Raw genomic sequence first — 26,438 nt, 5'->3', positions numbered from 1 at the left:
GGCCTCCCACACGAGTGAGGCACCGTTTTTATCGGGAGACCCGGGGGAACGCTGGGTGGTAGGAAATTTCTGTCAGCCCGGTGATGCCACAGCTTTACCACACAAAAATGTGTGAAAAAGGTGATTTTTACAGCTAAATTTGAGGTTTGCAGGGCATTCTAGGTAAGGAAACGTTGGGGGATCCACGCAAGCCATACCTCGCTGGAATCCCCCGGGTGTCTAGTTTTCAGAAATGTGTCGGTTTGGTAGGTTCCCCTAGGTGGCCGCCGAGCACCAGGCCAAAAACCCAGGTGACCCCACTTGCAAAACCAAGTCGTTTTGAGGTAGGCAATTTTCATGTCGCCTCAATACGTTTTGGGCCCTTGCCTGTCGCCGGTAATTGGGCCTCCCGCACGAGTGAGGCACCGTTTTTATCGGGAGGCCAGGGGGAACGCTGGGTGGTAGGAAATTTGTGTCAGGCCGGTGATGCCACAACTTTCCCACACACAAATGTGTGAAAAAGGTGATTTTTTCAGCTAAATTTGAGGTTTGCAGGGCATTCTGGGTAAGGAAACGTTTTGGGATCCACGCAAGCCATACCTCCCTGGAATCCCCCGGGTGTCTAGTTTTCAGAAATGTGTGGGTTTGGTAGGTTTGCTTAGGTGGCCGCCAAGCCCGGGGCCAAAAACTCATAGGACCCCTTTTGCAAAACCAGGTTGTTTTGTTATAGGTAATTTTGATGTCTCCTCAATAGGTTTTGGGCCCTTGCCTGACGCGGGCACTAGGCCCACCCACGCTAGTGAGGTACCATTTTTCTCTAAAGACTTTGGGGAACGCAGGGTGGGTGGAATTTTGTGGACCCACGCAGATTCCAGAACTTTCCACCACAGAAATGTGAGGAAAATGTGTTATTTTGGACACATTTTTAGGTTTGCAATGGATTCTGGGTAACAGAACCTGGTGAGAGCCAGTGAAGTCACCCCATCCTGGATTCCCCTCGGTGTCTAATTTTAAACAATGTACACGTTAGCTAGGTTTGCCTACGTGCCAACTGCGCTAGGGCCCGAAATCCACAGGTATGCACATTGCTAAAAATAATCCGGAGCCCAGTGGCCTTTCTGCCGCCCTGGGGGGGAATCGGGGAAGGGGGTTTCATCCTGATATGCCCCTAAAAGGGCAGAAAGACTGTGGCTATTTTTTGTGGGGGTGGGGGCACTGGTATGACCATTTTGGGCAGCCCCCACCCCCACGCATAAAAAAGCCTGCGTACTCGCTGGCGCCTAGTGGGCTTTCTGCCCCCCCAGGGGGCAGATCAGGTGCCACTGCCACCATCTGCCCTCCCGGTGGGGGGGGGGGCAGAAAGACTGGAATTTCTCTGCCCATTTTGGGGAGCCCCTCCCCCATCACCAATAAAACCAAAAAATCCATGGTTTCTAGTGGGCATTCTGCGCCCCCAGGGGGGGCCAAATTGGGGGCTACAGCTCCCATCTGCCTCCTGGGGGGCAGAAAGACTGTCATTTTTGTGGGGGGGAGGGTGAGGGCATTGGGGTGCCCGTTTCGGGCAGCCCACACCCTAAAAACAACTGCACAAAAAAAATCCCTGGTGTTTAGTGGGCTTTCTGCCCACCCCAGAGGGGCAGATTAGGGGCCAATGCCCCATCTGCCCCCCCGAGGGGGCAGAAAGACTGTGGTAATTGGGGGGTGGGGTAGGGGCATGGGCCTGCCCGTTTTGGGCAGCCCCCACCCCTTTATTTTTTTTTTTTACAATTCCCTGGTGTCTAGTGTTGTTTTTGCCCCCCCCCCCGGGGGCAGATTGGGGGCCAATGCCCCATCTGTCCCCCAGGGGGGGCAGAAAGGCTGTAATGGTGGTGGGTGGGTGGGGGCATTGGCGTGCCCGTTTCGGGCAGCCCCCACCCTAAAAACAAATGAAAATAAATCCGTGGTGTAAGTGGGCTTTCTGCCCCCCGAAGGGGCAGATTAGGGGCCGATGCCCCATCTGCCCCCCAGGGAGGCAGAAAGACTGTGATTATTGGGGGGTGGGGTGGGGGCATGGGCCTGCCCATTTTGGGCAGCCCCCACCCCTATTTTTTTTTTTTTATTCCCTGGTGTCTAGTGAGCTGTTTGCCCCCCCAGGGGGGCAGATTGGGGGCTACTGCCCCCATCTGCCCGCCGGGGGGGCAAAAAGACTAAATAATGCCCAAATGTTTTGGGGGGAGCAAAGGCCCTTGCCCAAGGGGCCGCTCTCCCCTCCCTGGTGTCTAGTGGGTGGATCCCTGCTTGGGGATCGCCCTCCTGTGGCGATCCCCAAGCAGGGATCCACTGGGGAGGGGTACCATTGGAAAGGGGAGATTCTCCCCTTTCCAACGATACCTCTCCCGTCTTTCTACGTGCTCAGGGGGCTGAGATAGCCCCCTGAGCACGTACAAAGTGAAACCTGAAAGGAGCCTCTTGGCTCATTTCAGTTTCACTTTCACTGTAATGCCACTGTAACGCCGATCGTCATTACAGTGAAAGGGGGGGGGCCTCGGGAGCTGGGGAAGCTCCTTCCCAGCTCCCAAAGCTATTTGCAGTAAAAGAGAATCCCTCTGGTGCGGGCCCCAGGGAATGCCTCATGACGAGCTGGACTCGTCATGGGCCCAGCGCGACTGTGCTCCATGACGAGTCCAGCTCGTCATGGGCACACAAGGGGTTAACCCAGCTTGCCTATATTTCTCTGTTGCAGTTTTAAAAAACTAATAGTGGGAAACACATATAGCCACAAAAGGTATCTTAACTGACTGCACACAATTATTTCCTCGTTCAGAGACATAGGTCTGAGCTCATGTGTGGGCTCCTTTGTGTCTCCACAGTTTAGAGTCTTTGAGTAAGACCAAGTCTGAAAAGCGGTAGTACGATTTGCTCAGATTGTTGGTATGTGTTCTCTCTCCCATCCCTAGCTCCTTCCATACTTCTTTTTTCTTTCTTCCAGTTTTATGGAAATTCTTCTGCTGTGTCCAGTGCTTGAAATGGAAAAATAGAAGTGAAGGTTTATAATGCTCTCCCTTGCCCTGCCGCTGTGATACTTAGTGTGCTATTTAAATAGTGTATTTCTGTGATTCTGCTTTCTAATGCTATATCTCCTCCCCTTCCCCACTTGTAATCATCTGTTTTCTATTTGTGTTCCCCTCTACCCATCAGTAAATTTATGACTCACGTGGCCCCCCAGTTTGCATCGAGTTTTGTCTTTTACTGGAAAGATTAGTTTGCGGAGCAGCTCCTCCTCTACCCACCGAGATTTGATGGCCGAGCTGTGCTATATCCGAGCGACCAAAACCTGAAGGACTACCTCAGCTAGAGACAAGCAGACAGTAAGCCACGTGAGAACCATGGGAACGCCAGCAGGGCTACTGTCAGCAGCTGCGAGTTGACTTTGACAAGGAGACTATTGGGAAGTGTCAGTAAGGTCACACTGACCAGTAAAGAGTGGTTGATGATGCCGAAAGAGATCAGTGGGCATGGATGACCGGAAACTCGAGGAGAGGGGGCCCTTTTAAGAGAGGGGATCGGGCACTGGTGTAAGATAGTAGGAGAGTGGTAAAGGCTACAACATTTTTGGGGGCGGGGGAAGAAGGAGTAACAAGATTGGTTGTGGATGACTGACTTTATTTGCTTTCGATGTATATTACGGTATCTTGCATTCTGTGAAAGTTGGAATCGGAGTGAGTAGCACTCAGAAGGAATAACGTCTTTTTCAGCTGACATTTTACGGCTACTTGCATTCCTTCCTCAGGTCACATTAACAACCTGTATAACACTGCTTTCTGGTCGCTCGTCCAGGGAGGAGGTCTGACACCAGCGCAAGCGCAGGAGAGGTTGCGGGTAAGGAACTGTATTGTGGAAGGATTGCCTGCAGTCTATAACAATTAGTGCTTTTATTGTGTATATTCACCAGTGATTGCTGGCACTCTGCATTGGGCATGCATCTTTTCAGGGCGAAGGTAGACGAGATGTCATCAGCATACAGATACGGTGGCAGGGTATGTCTTGCTGTCATCGCAGTCTTCTTCTTGTGTGGGACTTAAACCCTATGATACTCTGCCTGGGATCCAATGCCTCTCCCACCTTTGGTGCTTACGAGATGTCATCACTCAACGCAGCAGGATCTTGTGTTCTCATTGGTGGGGGGTAGGACCTGGCATTCTCCATTGCGTAGTGCAGGGCTTAGTGGTGTCAGTGGCAGAAAGATTCAGGACAAAGAATGCAGTGATGCTGTCAGCATTTTGGATTGATTTATTCAACAGGGTCCTCTTAATTGGAGTAGGGATCCTTGGCAACAAATCCCAGCAGTGCGTCCCGCAGTGGTTTTGGTGTAATTGTGTTTCCGTGCTCCTGACATCAGCGCGTGTCTTGGTGTATCTGTGTTTTGGTATTTCTTCTTTTACAGGTTGTTTCCCCACGTTAATCCAGCGCCGTGGTGCCTTGCCACCTCCCGCCCCCCGTGATCGCTCGCACTTGCCCCGCCTCCTCCACACTTCCGCCCGCCTCCTCATCAATCCCGCTCCCCTTCCCTTTAAAATGGCGACCGATGCGGGGGAGCGCTTGTACTGACCAGACCTCGGTCCAGGCAGCACTCTCCCTGCAGCTCCACCAGCTGATACATGCCGCATTTGACGCCCAGCAGGAGAGTTTAAGCCGCGCGACCAACTCTGCACCAGGTTTTTGGTGTGATTGTGTTTCCGCGCTCCTGACATCAGCGCGTGTCTTGGTGTAGCTCTGTTTTGGTAATTTTGGTATTTCTTCTTTTACAGGTTGTTTCCCCACGTTAATCCAGTGCTGTAGCACCTTGCCGCCTTCCGAGCCCCGGTGATCGCTCGCTCTTACCCCGCCTCCTCCACACTCCCGCCCGCCTCCTCATCAATCCCGCCACCCTTTCCTTTAAAATGGCGACCGCTGCGGAGGAGCGCTTGTACTGACCAGACCTCGGTCCAGGCAGCACTCTCCCCGCAGCTCCACCAGCTGATACACGCCGCATTTGACGCCCAGCAGCAGAGTTCGAGCCGCGCGCCCGACTCTGCACCAGGTTTTTGGTGTGATTGTGTTTCCGCGCTCCTGACATCACCGTGTGTCTTGGTGTATCTCTGTTTTGGTATTTCTTCTTTTACAGGTTGTTTCCCCACGTTAATCCAGCACCGTAGCGCCTTGCCGCCTCCTGCCCCCGGTGATCGCTCGCTCTTGCCCCGCCCCCTCCACATTCCCGCCCGCCTCCTCATCGATCCCGCCCCCTTCCCTTTAAAACGGCGACCGCTGCGGGGGAGCGCTTGTACTGACCAGACCTCGGTCCAGGCAGCACTCTCCCCGCAGCTCCACCAGCTGATACACGCCGCATTTGACGCCCAGCAGCAGAGTTCGAGCCGCGCGCCCGACTTTGCACCAGGTTTTTGGTGTGATTGTGTTTCCGCGCTCCTGACATCAGTGCGTGTCTTGGTGTATCTCTGTTTTGGCATTTCTTCTTTTACAGGTTGTTTCCCCACGTTAATCCAGCGCCGTAGCGCCTTGCCGCCTCCTGTCCCCGAGCCCCGGTGATCGCTCGCTCTTGCCCCGCCCCTGCCACACTCCCCCCTCCTCATCAATCCCGCCCCCCTTCCCTTTAAAACGGCGACTGCTGTGCGCGCCTAAGGCAAGCCCGTCTGCGCCCGTCCACGCCTGGACCGTGCCCAGCGCCAGGACCCCTGGTCCACCGGGCCCCCCCTGCTACACCTTCGCCAGCCTCCTCGCACTCAAACCCAGCCTCCTCAAACCCTGCATGCGGGCCTCACCCCTCAACACTCAAGGAGCCTTCTCGTGCGCCCACTGCCGCAACACTTTCTCCGTGGACCCCCCGCACACAACCGACAAAGACACACCGGCAGCCAGACCCGCCAGCACCATAAACTGCATCCTTCTCAACGTACGATCCCTACACCGGCACGCCATAGAAATCTGGGACCTACTAGACACTCTCGACCCTGATGTCGCCTTCTTCACTGAGACCTGGACGAACGCAAGCTCCGGACCGAACATCGCCACAGCCATACCAGATGGCAACAAGCTCAAGAGGCTAGACCGCCCGAACCAACCAGGGGGGGGGAATCGCCATCGCACACAAAGCCTCCCTCAAACTCAAACTCACCGTACCCGGCCCAAGCAGCGCGCTTCCCAGCCTGGAACACCTCCACTTCCAGGTACACACCAACCCCAGGACAATGCTGCGGGGCACTCTCATCTATAGACCACCAGGACCTCGCGCCCAACCCATTGCCACCATCAAAGAACTTGCCGCAGCCCACGCCATCGCCTCCACAGACTACATTCTGCTCGGAGATCTAAACTTTCACCTCGATAACCTTCAGGACCCTGACTCCAAAGCGCTACTGGAGAATCTCACCAACCTAGGACTCAAGCAGCTAGTCAACACATCCACCCACAACGCGGGACACACTCGGGCCCCATCTTTACCGAAGGGCCGAACATCCGGTTCACCCACACCACCCGGCATCCCTGGACAGACCATCACTGCATCCAATTCACCTTCAATTCCAGCACCACGCCCAAACCAGCCCCGCGCCCGCCTACACGGAACTGGAGCAAGATCACTCCAGTCCTCCTCAACACTACCCTCCTCCACGACCCTCCCGCAGCCACCACCGACCCAGACGCCGCCGCCAAGGAACTCCACCGGTGGATTACCAGCTGCGCTAACATAGTAGCCCCCCTCCGGCAGTCTTCCAAGATACGCCCCGCAAAAGCCGCCTGGTTCACCACCGAACTCCTAGAGACTAGACGCGCCTGCAGGCGACTCGAGAAAACATGGAGGAACCAGAAGACTAACAAAGCCCTCATCAACCACAAGACCGCCATGAAGAACTACCACCAACTAATAAGGGGCACCAAAAGAACCTTCATCAGGGAAAAAATCAACGCCAACGCAGCGAACTCTAGTGAACTTTTCAAGGTCTTCAAACATCTCACCAAACCATCATGCGAAGCCACTGACATCACACTCACCCAAGATCTCTGCAACAAGCTCAGCACCTTCTTCCACCAGAAGATTATGACCCTTTACGACAATTTCAACGAACCAACTACGGCCTTCGCCCCTACAATCACGACCAACGCAAACTCTACAATCTCCACATGGAGCCCCGCTTCAGTCGAACTAATCACCACCACCATGAAGAAGACCCACTCGGGCGCCCCGACGGACTCCTGCCCACGCACATCTTCCACAGAGCCATCACGGCCATCGCTCCCGAGCTAATCCGCACCATCAACTCTTCCCTGGCCTCCGGCACCTGCCCCATGGACTGGTAGCGCACCAAAGTGAGGCCCCTCCTCAAAAAACCATCGGCGGACCCAACCGACCTCAGGACCCATCTTCCTCCTTCATTTCGTGGCCAAAGTCTCAGAACGAATCGTGAACACCCAGCTGACAACCTTCATCGAAGAAAACAACATACTAGACCCCTCCCAATCTGGTTTCCGCAGCAACCACAGCAACGAGACAGCCCTAATCGCAAACACCGATGACATCCGCATGCTACTCAATCAGAGACACACCGCAGCCCTCATCCTCCTCGACCTCTCTGCAGCCTTCGACACCGTCTCACATCGCACACTGACCACCAGACTCCACAACACGGGAATTCATGGAGACGCCCTCAACTGGTTCCGATCCTTCCTCTCCAGCAGAACACAGAGGGTCATGCTCCCCCCTTTCCTCTCCAAACCCACCGACATCATCTGCGGGGTCCCCCAGGGATCCTCTCTGAGCCCAACCCTCTTCAACATCTACATGGCCCCCATCGTCAGACAGCACAGACTCAGCATCATATCCTATGCCGACGACACCCAGCTCATCCTCTCCCTCACCAGTAACCCCGAAGACACCAGAATGAGCTTCCAGGAGGGAATGAGTGGAGTAGCCACCTGGATGAAGGACAGTTGCCTCAAACTCAACTCCGAAAAGACCGAGGTTCTCATCTTCGGACCCAGCCCCTCAGCTGCTCAGCAATGTCAGGTCACGACGGAACCAGTCAATGTGGTGGGGGCAGTAAACACAGACAAAAATAAACCCCGTCCCAATCTAACTCGACTCCCAAGTTGTGTTACGTGTGGAGGGTCGTACCCACACAAAGGACCTTGGCCCGCTCACGGAAAACTATGTTCGGCATGCAACAAACCCAATCATTTTGCCAAAGTATGCCGTTCTTCCACACCAAAAAAAGGCCAGAAACCCAAAGCAGTCATCGCGATGCAGTCTCCCACTTTGCCGGACGATGAAGAGGACATGGATGATAATGATGACTCTGAAGTAGCTGTTCATGTCACCATGCGCTGCAACCTACTGAATATCTGTGGAGACGCATTCTCAAGTGCAACATCCTCTTGGCAGGCCATCAGTTACACAAGAGCTTCGATTAATAACCCAGCGCAAGATGTCCTAAAGACACTCCCTTTCCAATCGGTGCTTCACCCCATCTCCACCTGTATTTTCGCATATGGATCATTCACACCGCTCACACTGGCAGGCGTCTTCACGACCGAAATCACGCATATGTCCCACTCGACTCGTGCCAAGGTGTACGTGACTAAAGGTGACTCTGGAATGCTGTGAAGCTGCTGGATTGCGGAGTCTTGTACTCCTTGGTTTTGCTTTTAGCATCTACTTAGGAAGTGTGGACGACCTGGCGCAGAGTTTGCACCCTTCTTTGAAGGAATAGGATGTCTCAAAGACCGTTTGATACACCTGCACATTGATGACTCCATCCAACCTGTCGCGCTGAAGCATTGAGGGTAGCCTTCCAACTATGCCCCAAAGTAGAGGCTGAACTGCGGAAGTTGGAGCAAGCGGACATCATTGAGAAGGTTGACAGCCCCACGCCCTGGGTGTCCGCAATAATGGTGGCATGAAAACCTAAACAACCAGGGGGAGTGTAACAAGAGGCCGGGAATAAAGGCAGCATCAGACTGTAGTGTTGTATGAACATTTGTAGTTCATTCTTCTTTAAGATCTCACCCACCCTGCTTCTCATCTAGCGCCCGCCTCTCCAACTGCCACGCCTGCTGCTTGATTTCTAATTTCTAATTTAAAATACTTGTAAAGCGCAGCATACACCTTGCGGTTTCTTGGCGCTGGGGAGATCGGCAACTGAGGTGAAAACAAGAAGACCAGGGAGAGAAGAAAGGGATATTTGAAGGGGATTAAATGGGGAAGGCTTGGCTAAAAAGGAACGTTTTCAGATCTCTGCGAAAGGGGAGATACTGGGTGGCAGACCGGAGGTGGTCAGGAAGTGAGTTCCAGAAGGTTGGAGCTAGGGTGGAGAAATTAGCCCCGCCCCACTTTTTGCGAGTGAAGCGAGGGATCTGGAGGAGGGACCTGGAGGAAGATCGAAGTTCTCTTGTGGGTAAATAGGACTTGATTAATGAGGAGATGAAAGCAGGGGCGGAGCCCTGGCGGGCCTGGAAGACCATGCACCCGATCTTGAATAGGGCCCGTTCCTTTATGGGGAGCCAGTGAAGCTCTCTAAGAAGGGGGGTGGAGTGGTGATAACAAGGGAGGCCGTACACAAGCCGGGCTGCTTGATTCTGGACGGTCTGGAGTCTACGCAAACTGAAAGCGGGGATACCGTGATAAAGAGCGTTTGCGTAGTCCAATTTTGATATCACGAGTGCGGCCATAATGATCTTAAGTGCCTGGGGGGAAAAGAAGCGGGAGACAGTGCGGATAGTGCGAAGAGAAAAGAAACAGGAGGACACCACAGAACTGATTTGTGAGTGGAGAGTGAGTTGGCTGTTTATTTTGACACCAAGTGTTTTGACCGTGGTGGAGGGGGTCGGTGCAAAGCCAAGAGAAGGGGGCCAGAAGAGAGAGTTCCAGGGACTGGATGGACCACCAGTGAGAACCAGCTCGGTTTTATCCGGGTTCAGCTTAAGGTGGTTGTGGTTCATCCAGTCACTGATGAGTGTCATGGTTGACTGGAAATTGGAGACCGAGAGAGGAGAAGGGGACAGATCAAAGATGAGCTGGAGGTCATCCGCGTAGTTATAGACGGTGACCTCCAGCTGCTGTAGTGCAAAGATGAGAGGAAAGATGTAAAGGTTGAAAAGTAAGGGGGAGAGCGAGGATCCCTGGGGAACACCACAAGTGACAGGAAGGGGAGTGGCCGTGAAGTCGCCTAACCGGACCGCCTGAGTGCGTTCCCTCAGAAAGGAGGAGAGCCAGATCAGAGCTGATCCCCCGATACCGGCCGCCTTGACACGGGTAAGTAGGATGGTGTGGTCCACCGTGTCAAAGGCGGCGGAAAGATCAAGGAGGACCAGTGCCTGGTGTTTATTTTCGTCCATACCCTTTCTGAGTTTGTCCAAAACTGAGACCACGACTGACTCGGTCGAATGCCTGGGACGGAACCCGGCTTGGCGGGAAGCCAGTCCCCCGTTTGCCTCCACATGGGCGCTGAGCACCGCGGTAACATGGCGTTCCATCACCTTGCCCAAGAAGGGTAGCAGGGAGATGGGGCGATAGTTAGCCGAGGTAGAAGAGTCAGCGCCAGCTTTCTTCAGGATGGGCACTATGGTAGCTGCTTTAAGCGAATAGGGCACTACGCCCTGTGCCAGGGAGCTGTTGAGGAAGGCAATGGGGGGGCCAGGGCAGCTGGAGTATATTTGCTGCAGGACTCGTGCTGGGCAGACGTCCGCGGGAGATCCCGACTTCACTTTAGGGAGTATCTCCAGAAAAGAGTCCTGCGTGAGGGGGGGGATAGAGGTAAGAAGGTGGGGGAGGGGAGGGGGGGCGGGATCGACGAAGGCAGAGGAGGATGGAGGGATATTAAGCTTGATGGTTGCTATTTTATCTAAGAAATAGGTATTAAGCTGGTCGCAGAGAAGTTGGGAGGGAGGAATAATGGGCGAGGTTCGGTCTGAGAATGCCAGGTCATTCACTATCCCGAAGATTACCCTGGGTTTGTTTTCAGCAGAAGTAATTTTGGACGAAAAGTAGGCGGACTTAGCAGCCAGGATTGCTGTTTTGTATTTGTCCAGAGCTGATGAGAAGTGGGTTTTTAATAGAGGATCGTAATTTTTCCTCCATTGCCTTTCTGCCTGTCGGGCGCTCAGTTTGAGAGCTTTTAGGTGGTCGTTGAACCATCTATTAGAGTCCTTTGGTCGGCGGACGGAGATGCGGCGTAGGGGCGCCGCAGAGTCGCAGCCATCCGCCAGCCAGGTGTTAATGGCCTTGGCTTGAGAGGTAGATGTTAAGCCAGTAAGAGTAGGAGTAGAGTCGCGGAGCATGGAGGTCAAGGAGGGGTAATCCAATCTATTCCAGTTCCGTGCCCAGGTGTTTTTGGCATACGGAATTTTAGACATCACGTTGCGGGGAATAGAGAAGGAAATGAGGGCATGGTCGGACCAAGGGCACGGCGAGACAGTGGCCGAGGCCACGGGGAGGTTGAGGGACCAGACCTGGTCCAATGTGTGTCCATGGGAGTGAGTGGGGACGGATATGTGCGACACGAAATTAAGGGTTGATAGGCAATGTGTAAACTCTTTTGAGGCTGAGCACTCGTGTGGGTCAGAGGGCCAGTAATTAAAGTCCCCTAGCACCAAGACCGAGGCGTAGTTGACCGCCAAGTTGGCCAATAGGTCTTGAAAGGCCAATAGGTCTTGAAATCACTATGACCTCACTACATTCTAAGATCTCATTACATTCTATTACATACCGCAGTGAGGTCAGAATCTGTGTTGATATGTGCCAGCCAAATCGAATATATGACGTTACAATGCAAACAGTTACAACGCATGCCTTTACAACATGGTTTTTACATCGCAACTACCATTACAACGCATGATTTTACAATAATGTTTCATCAGATATTATTATTTCTTTGCCACACGCTTTTATTAGCTCCCATGTACGCTTTGCACAAACGTTGTCAGCAGGGAATACACTTGGGTAAAATCCAAGTGAATGCCATCAAAAGCATGCCAATCGCTGCAAGAGTTATGAATCACTGCATGTGCAATGTTAACAATTATAATACTGTAATAACTAATGCAATTGCCACAAAAGCCTGCCAATGGCTGGGATGAAATGCACCTGACATGAGACAGACTATCTAATTGCTGTAAAAGTTCACAGAATTAACAAATGTATTTGCCACCAAAAGCGTGCTAAACACAGAAACATGAAAGCATGCTAAATGGCTGTTAGCACTGATAAAGCCCAATAGGTGGCGATATGACATTACATTCTGGAAGTCGTCACAAACATGTGACCATGCTTGCGCAGATCAGTAATCACACACAGTTCTGTTCACGTGCAGTAGGTTGGTTGTGTGCAAAGAACAGCTGTGACAATGCTCGCGCCGGCTTGAAGAAAATTAACTGTTGAAGGCCCACAGTTAAAGTTCCATTTTAAATAGCCACACATACTGAGTGTATAAGCGTATTGAGGCAAATTAATGCGGCGCTGATGTCTAACCTTCCGTTTTTGGTCAATTTGAAGTACAAAAAGAAGCGTAGGCTTAATTCATACAGAAGCCTTCTGGAAGTATGCTCTCACCTCGTAATTGTTCTTAACAAAACAATTAACGTCTCCTACAGCTACTGCTTGTCAATACTGTCAATACCGTAACAATGTTGAGACAGCGTTGTTGAGGTTTCTTCTTTTAATGTTGCACCGGGGTCCTCAATATCTCATCCAGTTGCCAGTGTAACAAGACACCGGGAATAAAGGCAGTGTTAGACTGTAGCGTAGTTTATTCTTCAAGACCTCAACCACCCTGCAGCTCATCTCCTAGAGTTCTCCTCTCCAACTGTCATCCCTGCTGCTTGAGATCACTATGACCTCACTACATTCTATTACATACCACAGGGAGGTCAGAATCTGTGTTGATATGCGCCTACCAAATATGGCCATTTGACGTGAAAGACATCTCACACCCACTATTGTTGACATTGTGGCTGAAGTCAGTGGCTCCAAGTGGTTCTCCATAATGGATCTCCACGCAGGATACCATCAGTTGATGTGTGCCCCAGAATCTAGAGAAATCACTACATTTTCCACCTTCGTAGGTTTGCGAAGGTACAAACGCCTCCGTTTCAGCGTGTCGAGTTCACCAGAAGTATTTCATGACCCAATCAGGGAGGTGTCGGCTGGACTCACAGGTGTCTTTAATGTCAGTGATGACATTCTCGTCCATGCACCAACACTGGAGGAACATCTAGACCGTCTAACAGCCACATTTCAATGACTAAAGGAAAATGGTCAGACACTCCACAAAGAGAAGTGTGCATTCTTTCATCCGTAGTAGTGTTTTTGGATAGTTTCTTAGAGGCGGGGGGTCATGCCAGATCCCACAACATCCTATCACACAGTGCCCACCAGTGTCACTGGGGTATGCAGTTTTTTAGGGATGGTCACATATTGCCGGTGTTTCATCCAGAACCTAACAGCCCTAACCGCCCCGCTTCGAGAACTGACCATGGTGAATGCCGCATGGAACTGGAGCCCTACCCAAGAGGAGGTTTTTCGGGCAACCACATTGGTTTATTGTGACCTCAGTTGGGAGTCAGTGTTATCAGTAGATTCAAGCCCCACAGGCTTAGGGGCTGCATTATCCCGAAGACAATATAATGGTGATTGGGCACCAGTAGCGTATGTCAGTCATGCCCTGATTGAGACTGAGCAGCGCTATTCCCATGTTTAAAAGGAAGCCATTGCAGTGCATTGGGGCTGCCGCGATTTCTCGTATCTACTTGTATGGTCAACCATTCACAGTATATGCGGACAACAAGCCGTTAGTCCCTCTATTCAATAGGTCCTCCTCCAAAAATAGAGAAATGGATCCTTCAACTTCAGGCATACCGTTTCTCAGTGGTATACTGCCCTTGATCAGAAAATCCAGCTGATTATCTATCCAGGCGTGCAAGGTCAGCCCCCATGGAAGAGGAACCAGATGTGGAGGAAGTGGAAGAATATGTTTGACTGGTGGTAGAACGATCCGGGCTGCTCCCCATCTCCCTTGCGGACATTGTTCAGGCCACCACCACTGATGTGTGCCTTTGGCTGGCCATTTCTGTGGCAACATCTGAAAATTGGCACACCCTCACTCAAAAGGCATCACACCATACCGAGGCACCAACATTTTCTATCACAGCTTGCTATCTCTCCAAAAGGGTGTCTAATGAGAAGCCCCTAATTGGTAATCCTGAGAACATTGCAGCAACGAGTGGCTGACCTCGCTCACACAGCTCATCATTGTTAGAACCAAGTCTAGACTGCGGGGCAAGGTATGGTTCCCAAATCTGGATGATCTAGTGGAATGTAGTGTATGGCAATGCTCGCTGTGTCAAGCTACTTGACCTGCAGAGGTATCGGCACTCATCATCACAGAGACCATACCACCTCTACCATGGCACAGGGCCAGTGACTATATTTGAAGTCTACAGGATGGCAGACATATGCTGGTGGTCACAGATAATCTTTTCGAAATACCCTGAAGTTGAGATCATAGAGTCAACGATAGCCAGCCAAAAGATTGCCCGACTGGAAAAGACCATGTCTACCCATGGTTTGTTGAGCGAGATCCGAACTGACAATGGTCCCCCATTCCCCAGTCAGGAGTTCAGAGTACTTACAATCCCATAGCATACTTCACGGGAGAATCACATGCCGTTGGCAACAAGCCAACAGAGAGGCCGAAAGATTTTTGCGAACTTTGAACAAAATCCTCAGAATTGCTCTAACTAATTGTTGAAAACTAAAACAGCGATATGATTAAGCATTCACTAAAGACATGAATTCTCTTTAGGTAAAACATGTTTTCTTGTCTTATGTTGACTAATGTCCGGACTCCAATTTGTATTGTCATGTCTCCACGTGCTCTGCACGAGAAGAGTCCTATCTTTCCGCTAGTTGCTCTTGTAATCTGCCTAGTAACAGTCTATAAATAGCTCCTTTGTCCGTCTGGTGCATGCCCAGACTTGACCACATCTGTTATCAGTTAGTCCTTGTTTGACCATGTTTTCGCGGGCTCAGGAAATTGTTAACTCCGCCCATATATTGATCCTGTATCGAAAATGTCCATAAATGGTAATGAATTTTGCTCCATGTTGTATCCACCCACTTATGAGCCCCTCTGTTGTGTATAAAAGGGGATCGTGTACGCAAGTTCTTTGTGCTACTCTATGCAATACTGAAGAGTGTTGTGTAGGTTGTAGGACCACCCTTAAGGGTTAATAAACTCTGTCTTTGTATTTGCAGTTTCCGTGCCAACTTCCTTCTAGCTTTTGTTACAGGAGAGCGAACCCTTGTATTCTGCGGGCCTAGCTGGGGCCTGTATTCATCAATTGGCGCCCGTCACGTGGGGCTCATCGGCGACTCGGATGCTCGAAGGACTGGTTGTGACGAAGGTGAGGAATTTGGCCGGGGATGTGATCACTGCCAGTGGCGTTTTTAGTCCTGGCATCCCGAGGTTTCTCCCTTCCCTTCCGAACTGACCTTCTGGGTGGCGCCGGTCCTCGACTGAGACCTCTTCTGTCGGTTTGCCGCGACAGCCGTTTGGGCGAATTTTGGAACTTGGCAGCTGGAATCTGGACACTCTTGATTGGTAAGAACCGTTGTACGGTACTTGCTCCGAGTTTTGAAGCCTGGGTTGGCTATTTGAGTTTGATTTGTGATGACCGGTCATATTTTGTATTGATTACTGTGAGAATATATGCGTTGCAACACATATAGGCAGGTAATGTGGAGATATTTCTCCGGAGTTGTTTAAATCTGAACGGCGCAAAATTTAAGTGCCATTTTTTTGATAATACTGCATATTTTGCATTATTTTTGAGCATGCCTGCTTTTAGCGCACTCCGTAAGTGGTGTTGCTGCTTTGGAAACCGGTTAAATCTCGAGGAATCTGCTCCAGCCCCCCCAGAGGGGACTCCTAATAGGGATATGTATGTGAAGCATGGTCTTTCCTCTATAATGTACAGCACAGTGTGGAGGAAATACACCAAAAAGGATCCTGAGTTACGATGGCCTTTGTATGGATCGTTTGATATGCGTAAGATTGAGTATGTGGAACAGTGTATGTGTAAACGGCGTGCTCGACAAGACATGTTTGAATGTGTACGGTTATGGGTGAAGGAAGTGCGTAAGCGAGAGAAACGTGAGAAAGCGCTGTTTGATAAAGAGCAACGGAAAAATGATCATGTGAGAGCACAGGAAGCGAAGCGTCGGGAGGAAAGAGAACTGGCGGAGAGACAAGAGAAAGAGCGTAGGCTGCAAGTCTCGGGTCAATATGCTGTCCGCCAGCCACTTTATCCTGTCCTTACTAATCTTGAAGATGATTTTTATTTATTAGATCGCTCCCCGCCCCCTTATGTTGGCGCGTCTGCCCCGAGGTCACAGGATTCTGGATCGGTTTCGGATAAGGTAGACACGCGGTCCATGTTATCAATTGAGCGTATGGGTGAGCTTCGGAAAATTTCTCTGCGTGTTCTTAAAGGCAAGGTATCCCTTGCTTAATTGTTGGAATCTTTGGAAAGTTGGCAGGATAGAGAGAAGCTGTATTTTGCTGCAACTTTTTCTGATGAAGTGATTACTGCCTTTCGGAAATATTCTGATGTTTTCGAGCCTGATGCTGTAGTATCAGATGCTAAAGCATTACGTAACGGTGTTTTTTCTCCCTCTAAGGTACCCGATGCGGTCCGACGGCTGTTTGCATTGCGGGACGCGGCGGTTGAACTTAAAGAGAGAGCGCGCCTACAGGCAGGGGAGAAGGAGCAATCGGATTCACATATCGGCGGCGATCAATCATCTACTTCCCATTCAGATAAGAGTGAACTAGTGCATGCTAAACCGATGCGAGAGGCGGCACCTTTGTATGTTCCTCCTAAAGGAGCAGGAAACAGTTCAGATATATCTTCCCCCGATGCTAGGGGATATTTCGTGTATAATTGGGTTTATACTCCCTGGCATAGGGCTGATGTTATGGCATTAAAGAATGCATTGCCCGACCCCCGCAAGAATCCAGCGGCCTTTTACGAAGAGGTCGAAGGGGCCTTGAATTCTTGTACTATGACTTTAGCGGATATAGATTTGTTCTTTGGGCTCATTTTACCACCGGATATGTGGAGATCTGTGCGGAAGGTGGATGATGTTACCGCCTTTAAGGCTAGGTGGTCTGAGATTGAGGATGTGGATAGGGAGAGAAAACCCGCACAAAAACCACCCCAGCTTATTTTAGATCTTCCTGCCGCTATCTTGACTAAGTTGAAAACAATTATCCCCCCTAAAAAAATTGACTGGAATATGTTAGCCTCATGTAAACAGAAGGTTGATGAATCAGTTTCAGACTTCTTTACGCGCTTTGAGGAGACATTTCATGATTTCAGTGGTCAGTCACTTACGGATGATACGGGTCGACATCTTTTTGTCGATAAATATGTGGCGAATTTATTACCGGGAATAGCAGCTCGATTGAAAGCGAGTGAAAGTTCTTGGTCCACCTCGTCTCCGGCATCCCTCCTGACTATGGCTCAGTATTATGAGCGTCAGGAACAAGAGGCGAAGGGGAATGAGGAGAAGAAATCGAAAGATTTGAAAACTAAGGTGATGCTAGCACAAGTGTATGGTCCGTCTCGTCGGGGTGTCGAAAGAGGTAGAGGAGGATTCTATGGTCCCCCTTCGGGTCGGTCAGATGTTAATAGAAATCAATGTGCGTATTGTAAACAGTCGGGTCATTGGGCCAGAGATTGTCCGGTATTATATGCATCTCGTCAGGGACGTGGTCAGGGACCACCGAGAGGTAGAAGGGGCTTTTCGAATTTTAGAGGGCACTCTAATGATCGTGCTCGATTTGAGCCTAATGTGCAGCAATGCGATAGACCTAATGTGTTTGATCGGCAACATCAGTATCAACTGTCTGGGAACGGCCGTTCTGGGTACCATGTTCACAGCATGCGTAGGATTGCGTTGGATGGGGGTTGGAATCAGTTGAAGTACGGGTTGATCAGAAGGGTCCTTATGTTACAGCAAATGTTCTGGGTTCTACTGATCGGTTCCTAGTTGATACAGGAGCTACCCGTAGTGCGCTGTCCAAACAATTGGTTCCGAGGGCTCCCCCATCTGGCTTAATGGTTACATCGGTAGGGTTTGATGGTACACTCTCTCGAAAGCCCTCTATCCCGACCCCTTGCATTTCATGTTGACCACTTTTCTGCACCCTGTCCGTTTTTGCTTGCTCCGAACACGCCCGACAACATTATGGGTCTTGATATGCTTAAGCACTTCAGAGCTACGATCCGCTGCTCCCCTACTGGAGTACGTGTGATATTAAACGATAATCACCCAATGACAGAACGGATGTGTGTGGTTGCGGAGGATACTGCATTAGCTTCCCTCCCTCATTCTTTGTGGGCCACTTCGGATACTGATGTGGGACAGATGGTGATTCCGCCTGTCCACATTAGTGTCCAGGAGGGTGCGGTGTTACCACGCCTCCCTCAGTATCGTATTTCCCAGGAGGGGGAGGAGGCACTCATACAGATTGTGCAGGATTTGATTAAGGTGGGAGTAGTGGAGGAAGTTCCCTACAATGTCTGCAATAGTCCTATTTTACCCATTTTGAAGAAAGATACCGATACCAGGGTTTATCGTTTTATCATTGACTTAAGGGAAGTGAATAAGATAGTGATACCTCAGTATCCAGTGGTTTCTGATATCACAACGTTACTCACTTTGGTCCCGCCAACGGCGACCACGTTTTCAGTTATTGATTTGAAAAATGCATTCTTTTCGATTCCTATTCACCCTGATAGCCGATACCTTTTCGGCTTTACTTTGAATAATAGGTCTTATAGGGTTATACAGAGAGCCCTAGTATTTACAGTCAAGCGTTGAAAAGGCAATTGGATTCCTTTGTTCTGCCTGAGGGTGTTGCCTTTATACAATATGTCGATGACATCCTGTTGGCGGCCGACACTCCTGAGCTGTGTGAGAAGTGTACGTTATCTTTGCTTTCCTTTTTGGCATCTCACAATCACAAAGTGTCGAGGAAGAAATTGCAATTCTGTAGACCAAAGGTGACTTATTTGGGTCACCTTTTGTCTAAGGAGGGGCATGCACTCACACCAGATCGTATTCAAGCAATTTTGGACACGCCAGTACCTTCCACACAGAAGGATGTGCGTGCATTTTTGGGTCTTGCTTCTTTTTGTAGGCAATGGATATTGGGGTTTTCACACATAGCTAAGCCATTGTTAGCACTTTTGACAAAAGACACACCGATTCCTCTTCCCTGGCCAAATGAGTGTGAAATTGCTTTTCAGCAATTACGACAAGCCCTTTGTTCAGCACCAGTGTTAGGTACCCCTGATTATACGAAGCCCTTTTCACTATATGTGCATGAGAAAGATGGATGTGCATTATCAGTTTTAGTGCAGATGCACGGCGACAAGCAGCGCCCTTGTGCATATTTTTCGGCTGTACTTGATCCTGTTGCCCGAGCATTACCTGGTTGTTTTCGCTCGGTTGCGGCGACAGCTGTGTCAATACTCCAAAGCGAGGGAATTGTGTTATCTCACAAACTGTTGGTATTAGTTCCCCATGCTGTTGATGCCCTGCTTAATCAGACAAAGACACAGCATTTGACCAGTGCTCGTTTAACGGGATATGAGTTGACGCTTTTGGCTCCTCATATTACGTTAAAGAGGTGTGCAACGTTAAATCCAGCCCCATTGTTGCCGTTCCCGGAAACTTGGTCTGAAGCACGAAAAGCACATGACTGTATTCTTGTGACTGAGGAACAGACAAAGGGTCGTATTGATCTCCAGGATACGCCCTTTACAGATGTTGATGGAGAACTATGGGTGGACGGATCATGCCTGAAGCTACCAGATGGTACGACTTCAGCAGCGTATGCAATTACCACATTGCAAACAATAGTGGAGACAGCACGCATACCGCAGAAATCAGCTCAAGCAGCGGAACTGATAGCATTAACACGAGCATGTGAGCTCAGTGCAGGATTGTGTGTGAATGTTTATACAGATAGCCGCTATGCCTTCGGAGTAGCGCACGATTTCGGCCTACTCTGGAAGGAGAGAGGGTTTCTAACGTCACATGGAGCACAGATAATGTATGGAGAGTTAGTTCACAACCTTTTGACTGCATTAACATATCCAAAGAAGATTGCTATAGTTAAATGTAGTGCCCATAAAAAGGTGGTTGATAAAGTTGGAGAAGGGAATGCTTTGGCAGACCGGGTGGCACGAGAGACTGCGATGCAGCCTGACTCTACTGCAATGTATGTTGTGAAGTCACAGGCAGAAAGATGGCACGATGCTAGGAGAGAAGTGCTGGAGATACAGAGGACCGCTTCCGATAAGGAACGGGAGCAATGGTCCAATGATGGAGAATTGGATGATGAAGGGTGTTGGAGAAGTAAGCAGATGGATAAATGGAAGTTACCCACTGCCTTCGTACAACCTATGGTTCAGATGGCACATGGACTAGCGCATGTCGGAGCTTCCGCAATTGTAAAATTACTCACACAAGTTTGGGAGCATCCGGAGATCGCTAGTACGGCAAAGAGGGTAGTGCAGACCTGCATGATTTGCCTGAGGTACAACCCAGGAAAGGGTACACGAACTCCAGCAGGAGGATTTGCAACACCCACTGCACCCTTTGAGGTTTTGCAGATGGATTACATTCAGCTTGAGCGCTGTAACAATCTGAAGTATGTTCTAGTAGTGGTTTGTGCCTTCAGTAAATGGGTTGAGGCATACCCTACGAAAGACAATACTGCAATGACTACAGCCAAGATGCTATTGAAGGAGTTCTTCCCTCGATATGGTGTTTGTAGATTGTTGTGGAGTGATAACGGACCTCATTTTATAGCAGACGTTATCAAGTATGTCCTTAAAGGCCTAGGCATTACTCAGAAGTTCCATGCAGTGTTTCACCCTCAATCTGCGGGATTGGTTGAGAAATATAACGGCACTTTGAAGCTTAAGATCGCTAAGATCCAAGCTTCGACTTCTTTGACTTGGCCAGACGCTTTACCGCTGGCATTATTGTCAATTAGATCGATATCGCATTCACGGACCGGTCTCACACCCTACGAGATCGTGTTCAGACACCCAATGAATATTTGGGGTCCACCAAAACCGAAGTCAGTGTATGATGTACCTTGTGTAATGATGAATGATTATCTGGCACAGTTAACGGATAATTTGGTTTCTATTCATCAACAGGTTCGAGAAGCGCTCCCTGATCGGTCCACAGGTGAAGGTCATAATCTTCGACCTGGGGATCAGGTTATGATTAAGGTGTTCGAAAGGACGAACAGTCTGGAGCCGAGATGGGTTGGTCCTGAGAAAGTCTTGCTCGCAACGAGGACAGCTGTGCGAGTTTCCAATCGGAAGAACTGGATCCACTCTTTGCACTGTCGTAAAGTGCCGCCTGGATTAGTGGAGCCTGCTGTGTTGACCGACCATCGAGAAGTCCTGACTGCAGAGAGAGGCCGTGCTGTGGAACCGAACGACACTGAGGAGCTCTTCCCGGACCAAGCGATTCCTGGAGGAGGAAGATATCATCTCAGACCGAGGAAGTGATTTTTTTTTTTTTGTATTCAGAGATGTTGTCAGAACGGCCCTTAGGTTAGTGAAATGGAGAGCCAATGAGGCAAGGGGGGGGGATCAGCCCTGCATTAGTGTAGTGACACCCGTCTTGGCCCGCTGGTGAAGAAATCAACGGCTGCCTAAGGGGAAGAGTTCTGACAACCTTTTAGTTTCAGGAAGATATTGACTTTTTACTACAAGATGGAGAAGAAGAAGATTCTTTGTGCAACAAGCTTTATTATCATTGTAGCTATTGTTGATATAACCACATGGTTTGTTGAGGATGTGACTCCTGCCCGTGAGTTGCTTGTTTTGACCACTCCAGTGCCTGAGGAACACTACTTTTATACCCTTCCGTATCAAGAATTGAAGCATCGTCAGTCTTATTTGAATAACACTTTCATCCAGATGTTGCATCATACCCATGTTGCTACAAATGCTACGAACTGTTGGATATGTGGTATGATGCCAGCTCATCAGAAGAAAGGAGGAACGCCGTTCATACCTCTTCCTTTCTCTCATAATGGCTCTTGTAGAGCATGGTACACTTTGCTTTTCGCCACACGGAAACCCACAGTGGGACGATTACTTTTCAGACTTAATAGGGAATGTCATCAAGATAAAGAAGGCTATCCACAAGCGAATGGGACAATATGGGAGTGGGAAGAATATCGACCAGACAATGAATCGATCCCCTACATCTTCACGAACACCAGAGACACTGCTGGGAATGAACAATTTGTGATTCAAGTGGCACAAGCTCAAGCGGACCTGTGTGTTCAGAGTGTGGGTTATATTCCTGTTGGTGTTAGCGACTGTATTATTGTATTGAACATAGATGGATTAAATAATAGTACTTTCTTAGCCTCCCATAACACATACTTCGTATGTGGGAATAAGGGTTATTATCGCTTACCAGCCGGTTGGTCCGGAGTATGTTATGTAGCGTTTTTATTACCTCCTGTATTCTTAGCACCTGCATCCTATCATAAAGATTTGAAGTTGTTGAATAATGTGACTGTAAATAGGTATAAACGTACTCTATCTATTGATGATGTTGATCAAACTGATACTAGCTTACAGCAGTATGTTGATTTCAACTTAGGATTGTTTTTCTTTGTTGGAGCTGCCCTAAATAGTAGGAAGGTTCGAAGAGTAACAAGAGTTGTAGAGGCTGTGACGAATCAGACCGCTGCTGCTCTTGGGAATCTTACGGAAGAATTACAAATTACTAGAATTGTTACATTACAGAATCGTATGGTATTAGATGTTATGTTAGCTGATAGAGGTGGAGCATGTAAAATTATCGGAAGTAGTTGTTGTGTGTTCATTCCTGACCATACGCCATCAGTTTATAGCGCTATTAATAAATTGCATAAAATCGCAGCTGAGATTCATACAGAAAATGGCACTTGGACCTTTTCTGGATGGTTTTGGGCATTGATCACTACATGGGGATGGAAGGTTTTAACTGGTCTCTGTATTATTGTAGCAGTTCTGTTTTCCTGTTGCATCTGTGTACAGTGTGGTCCTTTACTCTGTTCTCTATGTGTGTCATTCTGTATACCTGATAAGAAAGCTATTGCCAATATCACTTATCCGAAACATTTAACCAAAGAGGTGGAAGAGATGATGAAAATTGACATTTATGATGATTATCCTAATAAGCCGAATGTCTTCAGTAAATGCTGAAAGGGTCGTCTGTTGAAAACTAAAACAGCGATATGATTAAGCATTCACTAAAGACATGAATTCTCTTTAGTTAAAACATGTTTTCTTGTCTTATGTTGACTAATGTCCGGACTCCATTTTGTATTGTCATGTCTCCACGTGCTCTGCACGAGAAGAGTCCTATCTTTCCGCTAGTTGCTCTTGTAATCTGCCTAGTAACAGTCTATAAATAGCTCCTTTGTCCGTCTGGTGCATGCCCAGACTTGACCACATCTGTTATCAGTTAGTCCTTGTTTGACCATGTTTTCGCGGGCTCAGGAAATTGTTAACTCCGCCCATATATTGATCCTGTATCGAAAATGTCCATAAATGGTAATGAATTTTGCTCCATGTTGTATCCACCCACTTATGAGCCCCTCTGTTGTGTATAAAAGGGGACCGTGTACGCAAGTTCTTTGTGCTACTCTATGCAATACTGAAGAGTGTTGTGTAGGTTGTAGGACCACCCTTAAGGGTTAATAAACTCTGTCTTTGTATTTGCAGTTTCCGTGCCAACTTCCTTCTAGCTTTTGTTACAGGTGAGAGAACCCTTGTATTCTGCGGGCCTAGCTGGGGCCTGTATTCATCATAATGGATAGAACATGGGGTGAGCTCTCTACGCTTTTCTGAGGGAATACCGTCTCACGCCACAACCAGGGTGGGCCCCACTGCTCTCTGGATGAAATGGGCCGTGAAAGACACCATTCCCCATGTGGATGAGCCCTCAGCATCAAGGAACCAAGTGGATGAAGCACTGCGTCAGTGACCACATCTCTCGAACAAGAAACGTAAAGAAGCTAATTATTTGCGTTGGCGATATGGTGCTAGTCAAAAACCAGTGAACAAGAAAAGGGTACAAAGTTCCTAAGTGATGTATTAATCACTCACAAGATAAATACTAAAAAGGTTCTACAGGTCGTGAGGAGGGGGAATCCTCCTTACGGAACTAGGGCCCTCACACACCCAGCAAGCTAGGTGTCATGCTTCATCATATGGGTCTGCTCCTCATCGGGCCGGAGCTGCAATGCCCGATGGGCACCCTTAAAGGGGCTCTTTATCGGAGATCTTTAGTTCCTTGCCATAAGGGTGACATGGGTGTGAGGGGCTTACGTGAGTGCAGATGTCTGAAGTGGTGGTAAAACTGATAAGGGAGTCCGCTGTAGTAAAATGTATTCTGCGAGGGACCCAACCTGATTAAAAGTCAAAAGGGAGGGGTAATTCTTTTGTTATAATGTGACAAAATGAGTCCTCGACTCCCAGGAGGTCAACATGTTTCTTGCCTAAAGCTGTCAAGGAGTGATCATTGGCGATTCTTCAGGACCATGTGAATAAAAGCGAAACTATCTACACGTGAGTGGTGAGGTGCAACGCTACCTACCACTGGTGGTACCCAGGGACACTACCCTTGGGGAATTGAGGCAACCTGTAGAACAAAAAAGAGAAAATACAACAGTCCATGTCAACTTCACATTAGACTGTAACAGGTGTATTGAGTACACGTGATTAGGTTAAAAAACAATGCTGGTCATGCATTTCAAAGTAAAAACACTGTGTGGCTTTCATAAGCAATACCCCTCAAGATATTCTTAAGCACAAGTGACAACACTGTGGTGGTGGTGAGTGATGTGACATATTCACATCACTCACCACCACGGTAAAATATACTATGATAACTGTTCAGAAGCAGAGCGAGACTGTCACAAGATATGTGTCCTTCTTCAAGCTCTACCAGCAACCTGCTGCCAGGTTGGCTATCATTCACCAACATCGCACTGGGCTGTAATTATACGTGAAGATGGTTACTCGTTCGCAGGGTGTTCCAGTAGCCAGACCTCATCTCCGGTGCTGTCCTCTCAAGAGGCTAATGAACATCAGTTGCAAGTGACCTCGTCCAACTCCAGTGACGGTGCGAGGAAGGAAAGTTAAAATCCACACTCTGTTCCTCAGATCTGCCAGCCACAATGAACACCTGCAGGCGGGGTTGAAACTTCCAGGTGGCAAGGGACATAGGTACCACCTCAGGCAGCGTCCAATGAAGTCCTCACATTTGAAAGACTGTGGTAAACTGATTTGACGCTTGGAAGCTGGACTCCAATAAGAGTTGTGTCTCATCAACATGTCTCTTTCTCTTGTTCTCTCTTTTATCTTCCTCTTTTGTCTCTCCACTATTTCACTTTTCATCTTTGTTTCACGCACCTCACCGAGCTGGTACGTTGTAATGCCATTGCACTATGCATCATTGAGCATTTTTCTCAAGTGTTCTTCAAGTACTGCTGTAGTTTTGATATCTGGGTAAAGTAGGAATGTTACTGTTGGGAACTCACCTAAGGGTGTTGGGAGCGGTGGACCCCACAACTGTTGTTGACTAGGTCACAGCCATGCTTTCATGGGGCAAGGTAATACAAGCATTGGCATAGCCAATAGGTCTCGCTTTTGGGACCTTATAAGTATTTAGTTATGCAGCACAATATCCTTGGTGCAACAACATCAACTGTTGCATGGCTAAACACTTATAAGGTCCCAAAAGCGAGACCTATTGGCTATATGCCAATGCTTGTTATAACCTTAGTGCAAGTACTCAAATGCCTCATCACGTACTTGCTGCAATAGCGAGTGGCCCAGAAACACACTGAAACTATAATTGATACAAAGATCATATTTTATATTCAGTCGCACTCATGATGAATAGTTCTGTCCTGTAGTTCTGACGTCAATTGAAAATAAAATGCACTCTCTTACAATGTACGCATATTTTTTCCTAGCTGACCATCCATTTGTAAGAGAGTAAATGGACAATGTAATTTTACCCGATAACTCGAAAGACTTTTCTGGCACTGAGAGCCCTGCCATCATGCCTTCATTTTGAGTGTCCTGTTTGATCTGTTATCTTTCAAATGTCAAGCCCTGTAGGATGTGCTAGCCACAAACGTAGTGTCAGGGGGTCCCTGCCTGCCACGAGCCAGGGGAGGACTTTCATTCCTGTTCGTTTCCGCCCCGCTTGCAGGACAGCCGTGGTCCCTTTAAGAAGGACAGACCATTCCCGGAGGAGGAGACGCCGCCTCTGACATCACCGGCCGTCCACCAATCAGATGTCCTGGTGCCATTGAAAGAACGACGTC

The 26,438-nt window shown here is 49.0% G+C and overlaps 1 pseudogene; it reads left to right on the top strand.

Moving 5' to 3' along the window:
* LOC146816699 (putative tRNA(His) guanylyltransferase) overlaps nt 1–4,784 on the top strand; it is a 72,872-nt pseudogene extending 68,088 nt beyond the window's left edge.
* Nucleotides 4,785–26,438: the final 21,654 nt, after the last annotated feature.

Source organism: Triturus cristatus, chromosome 6, assembly GCF_964204655.1.
Source record: "Triturus cristatus chromosome 6, aTriCri1.1, whole genome shotgun sequence".
In the NCBI taxonomy this organism is placed as follows: Eukaryota; Metazoa; Chordata; class Amphibia; order Caudata; family Salamandridae; genus Triturus; species Triturus cristatus.
Note: the sequence above shows the minus strand (reverse complement) of the source record. Positions and strands in the feature narration are given on the sequence as shown.